The sequence below is a fragment of the Mustela nigripes genome, chromosome 8 (genome assembly GCF_022355385.1).
Source record: "Mustela nigripes isolate SB6536 chromosome 8, MUSNIG.SB6536, whole genome shotgun sequence".
Classification (NCBI taxonomy): domain Eukaryota; kingdom Metazoa; phylum Chordata; class Mammalia; order Carnivora; family Mustelidae; genus Mustela; species Mustela nigripes.
In genome coordinates this window covers 22,605,129-22,615,533 of record NC_081564.1, presented here as the reverse complement: position 1 = coordinate 22,615,533, position 10,405 = coordinate 22,605,129, and the positions used below count along the sequence as shown (strand labels likewise).

At 54.1% G+C, this 10,405-nt stretch overlaps 1 long non-coding RNA gene across 1 annotated transcript; it reads left to right on the top strand.

Moving 5' to 3' along the window:
* Nucleotides 1-1,605: 1,605 nt before the first annotated feature.
* On the top strand, nt 1,606-3,713 carry LOC132023848 (uncharacterized). The gene is made up of 3 exons (XR_009406073.1): nt 1,606-1,656; nt 1,757-1,824; nt 2,760-3,713. It is a non-coding gene; the product is annotated as an uncharacterized LOC132023848 (long non-coding RNA).
* Nucleotides 3,714-10,405: the final 6,692 nt, after the last annotated feature.

Here is a 10,405-nt window from a genome sequence, read left to right as displayed (position 1 = left end):
AAGTGGTGTGGCTGCTTTCATTGGACAGACGGGGAGACCGAGGCTCAGAGAGGCAATGTCACCTGCCCGTGGTCACAGAGCTGGCCATCAGCCCTGCTGTGCCTTCTGCTTGGTCACTGACAGTTACAGCCGCATGACCAGAGTTGCCTTATCTCCTGGGGGGGCAGCAGATCCGTGCTCTGAGAAGCCTGGTTTCAGATGGGCAGCAGCGATTGTCAAGACCTGTGGGGTCCTGATAAAGCCACCACAGCACAGATCCAGCCTCATGGAAGGTTCCATTATGCTCCTTCAGCTCCTCCCCCTTCCTCAGAGGGGGCCTGGATGTGCCCAGGCCCCTGTCCACAGGGGCCCACTCCCGGCCACCCCTCTTGATGGTTCCCTGGGCTTGGGGCTGAGGTGGCCCTGGGTCTGGACCAGAGCCATGTTTCAGACAGTGGGTGTGGGTGCTTCCGCTTCTTACCCTAACATGAGGGTTCTCTTGTTTCTGTACCATGAGGTTTTGGGAAGATTGAATGAGGGTACATGATATATGCATGAGAACAGAGGCTGGATATATGCATGAGAACATGAGCAGGTACCAATAGCCCTGTTTTTTGTTTTGTTTTATCCATTTCCCCCAGCTCTGTGTCTTAGCCATACTGTCCCCTTATTTGGAATCTCTCTCCTTTTCTGTGGTTTCCAAGCCCTGCCTCTCCTTTAAGGCTGAGTCCAAATCTCACCTCCCCCCGCAGTGCCATCCCAGCCCTCCCCTGGCCCCATAACCCTGGCTCCCCGCTCACAGCACTTGGAACCTACCTGAAGGCTGGAAGGATGTACTCTGCTTACCAGGGTTAATCAGGGCTATCTGGGTGTGGTGAGCTACAAACATTTTTGACATTTGCCCTGGTGGGCACGCAGCCTTTCTTTCCTGCATTGTGCATCATTTACCCCTAGAATTAGGAAAGAACTGCAAAGAACTTTGTCGAGAAGGATCTGGTCCACTTCATCTACCGAGGCAGCTTGTTTGTCATTGTTGTGTGGATTGTGACCCTCTGGGCAGAAGGTCTTACACCAGATCCCCCGTGCGTCGCTGCTCACCACAAGGCATGGAGCAGCCGTTCGAGGCCCTTCAGTGTGGCCAGCACTAACTCAGCTCCGCCTGCTCTAGCATCAGAGACACCCACCTCCACCTAGAGGTGTCTGCGGAGTCCTCGCCCACTCTCCCACTTCCGAGGGCCAAACTAACAACAAGTTGAAGCTCAGATTTCATGGCCTCTGGGCTTCCCCTGCCACGCCTGCCCCGTGGCCGGCCCCTTCGTGGGTGCTTTGCTAGCTGCCCCAGGTTGCTAATTAACTGCCTCCCTCACTAGACTATAAGTTCTTTAGCAGCAGGGGAGGCATTCTATGCCTTCCCGCCTCTCAGCACCTGGCACAGTGCCTGGCACACAGCAGAGCAGGTGCTCAGGGAGAAGCCGAGCACCGGAATCAGGGAATAATGATTATGGTTGTGATGATAATGAGGGCAGCCACTGTTTCCGGAACACTGACCTTGAGCCTTTACCTGCTCAGCCCTTTTCCTGGCTTCTGTCACGTACCCCCCCCCCCCCAAGCAGTCCAGGGACTCAGGTGCTGCTAAGTGCAATCTCAAAGAGGAGAAAAGGCCGCCATGAAAGGAAGGTATGCCAGGGGTGGGGCCCTGGGAAGGCACCACCTCTTCCTGCCTCAGTTTCCTCTGCTGCACCGGGGCCTGATACCTGCTCACCTTTCCTCCCTCCAGGTGGTTGTGAGGGTCAAACAGGACAGCAGACACGTTGTCAGGTGCTAACAGCTGCCCGAACTTACAGAGTAAGTTCCCCTGGGGGGGGAACAGGAATTCCTAAAGTCCCCTTTCCCATGTGTGCTTTAAGGATAATATTGAAAGAGAGATGATGACAGTCGTCCCAGTTCCGTAAGAGAGGCCTCGGGCCCAGGGCAGGCTGGCACAGCCCTCATCCCTGGTTCCCCCCACCCCTTCCGCCTGTCCTCCTCCCACACCAGCTCAGGCCACAGTCAGAGCCCCTGCAGCTGCCCAGGCCTTCTGCTCAGAATGCTCTTCCACTTGGCTCACCTCACCCCAAACACCCTTCGGCATTCAGTCGAGAAGTCAGCCCCATGGGGCAGCCCTCCCCAGCTCCCAGCCCCGGTCTGTGCCCATCACAGACTGGCAAAGCCTCAGCCCTCCTCGGTGGCACTGGTCTGGGCTCTAATGAAACAATTAACCACATAATTATGACATTAACGTCTCCTGCCAGGCAGGCCAAAGGCTCAGTCAGAACAGGGAGGGCCCTCCTCTATTCGGGCTGTGTCCTGGGGCCGCTGCGGAGCGCACAGGTGGAACTCGGGGAAGACTCGATGACTGGCAGGAAAGAAGGAGGGAAGGGTGGCCGTTTCATTCAGCCCCAGCCTTCACCAAAGCTCAGCCTAGCTGTGCTGTGAGCCTTGTGGGGTCCAGCCCAGGATGCCAGCTGGTCCTGAAATGTTACTGGGATGTGGCATATGGGCTCTGGAGCCAGATGGAGTCTGAATCCCACCTCTTCCACTTCCAGCTGTGCGACATTGAGAAAGTTGCTTGATTTCTCTGGACCTATCTGTAGAACGGACATAATAGTGCCTTGTTGGTGCCAATGATAAGAGGCTCACACGAGTTAAAGATTACAGAGACTATGACTGCAATTATTATTATTATTGCTGGTAATGACTCAAAGGATTCCTCCTCCATTAATATCTTTGTCCCGTAACAGCAGGGGCCCAAGTCTTGACAACAGAGTTGGAAAGGCCTGGGAAGGATGCCAGAAGCCGGGGGGCCCCAGTCCGGCAGCCGGGCCTGGCTGTGTGACCAGGAGGAAGTCACTCCATCTCGCCTGCTAGCCAGATGACTAACACCAGCAGCAATCCTGTTTCCTAACTTGCTACCTCACAAGGGTGTGGGGGAAGATCAAACAGAGGCATGAATGAGAACTATTCTCTCTGCAAATATTTGTTGAACACCTACTGTGTTCCAGGACTCGAGGAGGACCAAACAGTGAACAAAACTCCAGGAGTCCTTTCCCTCTGGGAAGCCAGAAATGAAGGGATTCCTGCGAAGTGGACAAGCGCCCTATAAATGATCACTGTTCAAGGAGAGGGGCACGAGGCAGCCGGGGCGACTCTGAGTCCCGCTGTACAACAACCTGACTTCCTTTCTCCTTCTAACGTTGGGGACCTGGTAGCTCCCTCGCTCTCAAAGCCTCTGAGTCTCCGTGTATGAAATGCGCTTTGGGGTGGGCATAAAGCGGACCTTCCTCACATGATGGTGTAAGGATGAAGTGCGTTCCTGTGCGTTAGGGCTTAGCCCCAAGCCAGACAGGGCTCACCTCTCACTGGATGGTATCATTGGCAATGTCGTGACCTTGCCGTGACCTTGCTACCTGGCTCTGAGGGGTTATCTGGGGTTTGGTGAGATGGAGATGTAACATTATCCTTCAAAGAGACACAGAGAGAGCCAGAGACTAGCTGGCCCCTGGGGACCCTGTTCCCTTCCCACCTCGGGGAACTTTTGTCACACACACATGCATGTTTATACAGGAATATAAAAAGGTTTGAAGGGGCGCCTGGGTGGCTCAGTCGGTTAAGCGTCTGCCTTTGGCTCAGGTCATGATCCCAGGGTCCTGGGATTGAGCCCCTCGTCAGTCTCCCTGCTCAGCGGGGAGCCTGCTTCTCTGTCTTCCACTCTCCCTGCTTGTGCTATCTATCGCTCTCTCTGTGTCAAATAAATAAATGAAATTTAAAAGAAAAGGTTTGAAATATGCCAAATTATTAATAACAGAGGGTAGGATGAGGACATCTAGCTATCTCTTACTTTTATGTATTGTTTGAATAACAGATTACCTTTTTTGGTTTGTGTTTCTTGTGATATAATATACTAAATAGAGAATTTCCCATTTTAGCCATTTTCAACGGTTCCGTTCACTGGCGTTAGGTACCTTCACCCTGTTGTGCAACCATCGCCACCGTCCATCTCCAGAACTCCTTCATCTTCCCAAACGTGGGCTGACCCATCGAGCATCACTCCCCGTGCCTCCTCTCCACCCTCCACCAGCCCCTGGCAACTTCTATTCTACTTTCTGTCCCTATGATGTCAACCGTCCTAAGTGCTTCACAAACATGGGCTCATACAGCCAATGTCTATCTCACTCCTAGGTTCATCCCTGTCATAGCATGGGTCAGGATTTTCTTCCTTTATAAGGCTGGATAATATTCAATAGATTACTTTCAGTCAGAGAAAATAAAAATCGGGGGGGGGGGGGAACCCCCACAAAACGCAAAACCCCACAACAGAAAGAGCATGTGAATGATGGAAGAAGCAACAAGTGGGTGAACCCAGGGGGCTGCTGGGGAGTGACTCCAAACCTGAATTTCTGATGGGGGGGAGCAGGTTGGCAGAGTGATAAGTGAGGGCAGGCACCCCGTGAATCAGCCCCTGGTTTCCTCTGACATAAGAGGGGGGCTCCGCCGCCTCCTCCCCCACCCCGGCAGGGCTCTAGGTCAACTGTCCCACTGCCGAGTGGACAATGAAGACACTCAGCCTGCCAGCCAAGGGCTGTGACTCACAGACCTTCACACTCAGCCCCCAATACCCTGGTCATTCAACCTGGGCAATGAGCGGCGCCGAGTTCCCGGTCCCCTCTGATACCAGCTTTGCTCCCAGGCTCTGGGGACGACCCGATTGGCCCGGTGAGTAAGGAGGCTTCAGACAATCCCTCCTTTCATAAGCCGCCGCTGCTGACTAATGCCTCCCAGTCATGCTGGGCCCTTCCTCCCCAAAACCAGTCCCTGCCCTGGAGTGGCCCTGTGGGCTTTTGAGGGGGGCTGCCCTCATGCCTGGTCCCACCAGCCTCTGGGCCCTTTCCTCCTCCCAACCCTTAGGTCCGTCCTACCACAATCGAAGCTTTGCTGAGGGCTTTCTTGTATACCTTCCTTCTGCCCATCCCTGACCATCTCTGGCCACCAGAGACTGAAGTCACTGGGTGATGGCTCCAATGAGGGACTCAACGCCGGGGGCACTATTTCTGAGCATGTGGGCAGGTGGGGGCTCTTGAGACGCTTCCAACGCCTTTGAGGCACATGGGGGAGGTGTCTTAGGAATAGATGGGTTTTAGAGTCAGACCTGAGTTCAAATTCTGACTCTGCCACTCACTAGCTGGGTGACCATGGGCAGGTAACTTAACCCCTCTGAGCCTCAATTTCTACATCAGTTTAAAAAAAAACGGAGTGGGTATGGGCACTTCTCCATTCCAGAATGCCTAGGAAGCACCTTCCAGGGAGATGCTCTACTTCACCTGGGAGCCAGGAAACTGTCTCAAAAGAGGAGATCAGGAAATGGGGTTGTGAAGCCTTGGGGCCACCTGTTCTCCAAGGCGAGGCCTCGGCTGACAGGCCTGTGGGAGGCATCCCCCCTTCACCTTGGTACCCGTGGTGGCTTGATTGCACAGCCAAGACATGGCGTCTTGTTCTCAGGGTTGACAGGAGGGTGGATGACACTTCCATAGCATCGCTTGAAGACAGGGAGCTGTACCCCGAGAAGGGAGCCTATATTGGATAGTACAATACAGCAGATGATGAGAAAAATGAAAACAGAAACAAAAACGATCCCTGTTTGGTTCTGGAATGAAATCTCTTTCTTTTTTGGTGAGGTCCTGTGGAGGGAGGGAGAAAGGACTATGGCCAGCTTCTCTTACTAATGGCCCACCACCAGCCCGGCAGAGGGAGGAGAATGTGGAAATGACTTGGCGAGATCTAAGAGGCAGCTTGGAAAACCGGGAAAAGCTCTGGCCTGGGAGGGGAGAGCCATGGGATGGTCCCAGCTGGGTCTCCCACCAGCTGTGTGGCCGTGGGTGAGTCACAGCCTCTCCTAGTGACACGGCCCTTATCTACAAAGGGAGGAGGTCAGATGTGAGGTCTTTTTTTTAGGCCTCTGCTGCTCTGAGATTCTCGAACTCCGCAGCCGTCTCTTTAAAGATGGAAAGCAGAGATGCTGAGCTAGACCAGATGTGGTGGATAAAGCCAAGATAATCAGCCCAGCGGTTTCTCTCTCTCTAGTGCCCTGCGTCAGCAAGGCCTTGGGTGAATTCTGGCATTTGCTCATTTTGATAGGTAATCAAGGCACCATCTGCGGGCCCGGACTTGTGGAAGAGGGGCTGATGAAACAGTTTTTACCCTCAACCCTTCCTCTTTCCTGAAAGGCATGCGTCTGATGTGACTGTCCGAATCCACGAGGCTCCAAGCTGGTAGTTCCCATGCCCCGAGTGTCTCTGAAATACGGTTTCTTTGCTCAGACCCCCAACTCCTCCCAACCTTCCACAGGCAGCCAGCCTCTGGGGATGCCCGTTCCCTAAAGAAATATTTATTATGTATCTCCCCGGGGCCTGGCATCAAAATAAAAGGTTCTGGGGCACGTGTGTCAGAGGGAATTCTCACGCGGCGCTGGTGTGTGAGACAACTCGGCTTCCTGCCTCTGAGAGCCTCACGAGCCAGGGAGAGAAATAAAGTGATCCAATATCCACGGGGCAAAGCAGCAAGTGGGCGAGAAGGGCTCCAGGAGTCAGGAAACTACCCTCCACACCCGGTCCAGCAAAGGTGGGAGGAAAAAGGGAACCCGGGTGGGGAAATGACATGAGCTAAAGCTTTGGGGCAGGTGACACATTTGACAGTACACAGCTCTGAGGGGTGCATTTTATTTTAAAGTGACCCCCTCTCCCTCATTTCCATCGTGGCCCTGGTTGGTTTCCTTCATCCGCTTGACTGCTTTCTGTAACTGTGTGGCTGCTCTGCTCGTTTTGTTATCTGAAGTCCCCTGCCTCTAGAGGGAAAAGTCCCAGAGAGAAGGAGGGTCACCGCCCGGTTCACTGCCCTCTACCCAGGGAACGCACAGCCCCCCACACAGAGAAAGTATGAGGCAAATCCCCACGGCTTCCACAAAGGCATGTGAGCCAGCAAGGGACAAAATCAGGATGGTGGAGTCGCAAGGCCAGGTCAGAGCTGCGCAAAGAGGTCAAACATTCCATCTTTTGCGAGCCCAGGACATTTTTTTCTTCTTGCTTCCTAATCAGTGGTTTCTTGCCCTTCACCGAGCCTGGGGCACGGAGGATCCGGGCCTGGAACACAGACGTGCCTGCGTGGGCGGGATGGGAAACTGTGCCGGCAGCCCCAGAAAAGAATCGGTCTTTGTCTTCATCTTCGAATGCACCTGTCGTCCCAAACCCTTGACAAACACTGTGTCATTCACCTTCCAAACCTCTCTGTGGACTCAGCCCCAGGGAGCAGGGGCGGAGGGGGGTGCAGGCAGAGCGCTCGAAGCCACATTCCGTGCATTCCTGCCTCTTGACAGCTCCTGGTACCACGGTTGTGAGCCCGCGATGTCCAGAAATTCCAGCTGACTCATCCGTGGGTGAGCTAGGCCAACACGAGGGGACGGGCAGAGTCTCCCGGGACTCTGCCTCTGCCAACGTCCCCAATTCAGAGAGGAAAGTGGCAGAGCGGCAGGGTGGGGGGCGCAGTCGCGACAGCCAGGATTCTGCCCATTCCTGCTTGAGTGATATTCAGGGGTCACCTGAAGTGCCTGGAAGTGATGCAGGTGCAGCCCAGTGTCGAGGGTGGCAGCCTGGGCTGGGACCTTGGACGCCTGCACTTGAGTTCCGGCTCCGCCCTTATCACCTCTGTAACTTCATCAAACCTCCTGGCTTCTGTGTCCTCGAGTGGAAACATAGAAACGGGGGTGGTAATTGTTGACTCCGCAGCCGGGTGCTGAGGGTGAAGCAAGAGGACGTGGATAAGATCCTGAGCACCGGTCCCAGCACACGGGAATTGCATAACAACGATGAGTCGTGCTAGCATGTCACGCTTCTGATGAAATGACGTGAGAGTTGCTTGCATTCGGGCAGGCGAGTGTGCAACGGGCCCTCATGCGGTCCCGCGGGACAAAGGCTGCAAAAGGGCATGGTGAAATGTCCCTGCCCTGCTGTGGGATTCAGGGTAGAGCCTCTCTCTCTCTCTCTCTCTCTGAGTCTCCCCAGTCGTGACCACGCCTCCTGTGAACAGAGAGAGCTGTGACCGCACTCAGGGAATGACACCACACTGTACAGGCAGCCACTTTTCTGGTCCTCGCACCAGCCTCCAGATGGCTTATAACCAGATCCCTGCCAAATTCCTCTCACCGCCCCCAACGACTTCTCCGATGCCAGAGCGTTTCTCAAAAGCGGGAAATACAGTGCCATCAACATCACCTCATCACCACGTCACAAGAGCCCCCAGCTCGGCCCCGCCTTCCTGCCGCCTTCCCAGGAGATGTCTCTGAAGTTTTTCCCCAGCTCTGTCCTGGGGCTGTTAGGGAGAGTGAAGTCCAGGAATGAGGACTGGACAGGGGATGCGTCGCGACCCAGGGCCAGTCCCTGGCTTCCTCACTTTCCCCGCTGTCTGTGAACGGAGGAGGCTGGCTGAGGTCATCCGTTTCCGGCAGCTGGTCCCAGGGGGTTCTGGCCCCTGAGTGCGGGGGAGAGCCGGGAAGATTAACACTTACTCTTCTTCAGCAGGAGAACACAGGGTTGGGCTCCAGGTTCAAATCTCACCCTGTCCCCTGGCTGGCTCTGTGATCTCAGGCAATGCCCAGACCCTCTCTGAGCGGTTATCCTCTCTGTCAAAGGGGCATACCTTTCACACTGTCGCCCCCTCCAGACTTCGTGTAAGGACTGAGAGGATGCGTGTGCAGAACTCAGCACAGTGCCTGGCATTCATGTCAGATTTTTTATTTTTCCCCCAGAAATGTGGGCCTGTTCATCTTTACCGAACCGTTCACTTTACCGGATGAAAACCCAAGCCCGGAGTTGGTTGGTGGGAAGAGAAGTCAGGCCACGTTTCCATGTTTCAGCCATCACTCCAGGCCAGCCTGAGGAGGAAGCTACAGGAACTCAAGAGAAAAGTCCCACAGTGTCTGCTCCAACTCCCTCGGGCGGCTCTCGGAGCCCCTGCCAAGAGATGGCTTGGCGCCGCCTTTTCCTTTATGCCCATTAGCATGTTTCCAGATGTTTCAGGCAGCAGTCCGTTGAATTCTTTTCAGGTTCTGTTTCTCTGGCTCTCCTTTCCTGTGGCTTCTCCTTCCTCTGCTTTTCCCCAGTGGGCTACCGCAGCTTTAGAGACGAAAAAAAATGACATCTTGCTCATTGCCTTCGAAATCTCCTGCCCACGGTCCCTTTCTCAGAGAAGATCCCTGGCTATGTCTTTGGCCAGACAGCTGGATAGCTTATAAAATGTTCCTTTTGCAGCAATAATGTGAAATGCCTTTTGTGTTTTGCACTTGGATTTCATTAGTCCCATCTTGCACGTGCCGGAAGCCCTGACAGTCTCCCAAGGGAGGAGAATTGCTCAAGCTTTCTCCCGAACACCCAAGCCACATGGCCACTTCACCTAGGTCGTGTCCCTCTTCCCAACCCCATGAAGTGGGTGATATTAGCTCTCCTCTTTTTTGAGAACCTGAGACTTGTAGAGGCTATGTAACTTGTCCAAAGTCACTGAGAACCATATTCCCCCGCTCCAAAGCCCTAGCTTTTTCCAGACAGACAGAGGGCAGGAACATCCTACATGACCTGAGTATATCCTAGGCTCTGGGCCTTTGTGACCAGTCGTCTGCCGGCCTGGGGACCAGGCCATGGGTTTCAGACTGAAATCTGGCCCAATAAGGAAGTCATTGGCTTTGCCTGATCACAGAGCAGAGGATTAAATCAACTCCTGGAGAAGCATCCTCAAAATAGGGTTGTGTGTATGTGAGGCTGTTTGTGTGAAATACATGTAAATGTGAGAACATATGTGAGGACACGTGTGCTTTGCATGAGGACGTGTGAGCCTGTGCACGTTTGCATATCCGGGTGCACATGTGTGTTCTTGGGTGCGAGGGTAGAGGCAGGCATACTCACGTATGTGAGTGTGTACACGTGTGAGCATGTGTGTGGGGCTGCGTGTACGGAAGGGTGAAGCTTAGGGCGAATGTATGAGTGGGACGTGGGTGTGCCCACGTGTGCATCAATGTCAGAGCCCGTGCACCCATGTGCATGTGCATTCACATGTGAAGACATGTGTGCACACATGGGGAAGCAGTTGGATGGTGGGGAAAGGAACAATGATCACGACCAAATGGTGTCGAGTACCAGGCGTTTCCCAGCACTGATGACAGATCTTTTGAAAAAAATGTATCTTTCTCATCACATGGTCAAAGGGCAGCAATTAAGCGAAGATGGGGTTTCTTTTCTTGGACGACTGGACCTCTCCCTCCTGGGCATCAGAGACCCACGTTTACCTTGGCGAGGTTCGACTCACAGGTCCAGTTTCCTGGGCCTGCGGTGCCCTGGGCCCGCTCCCT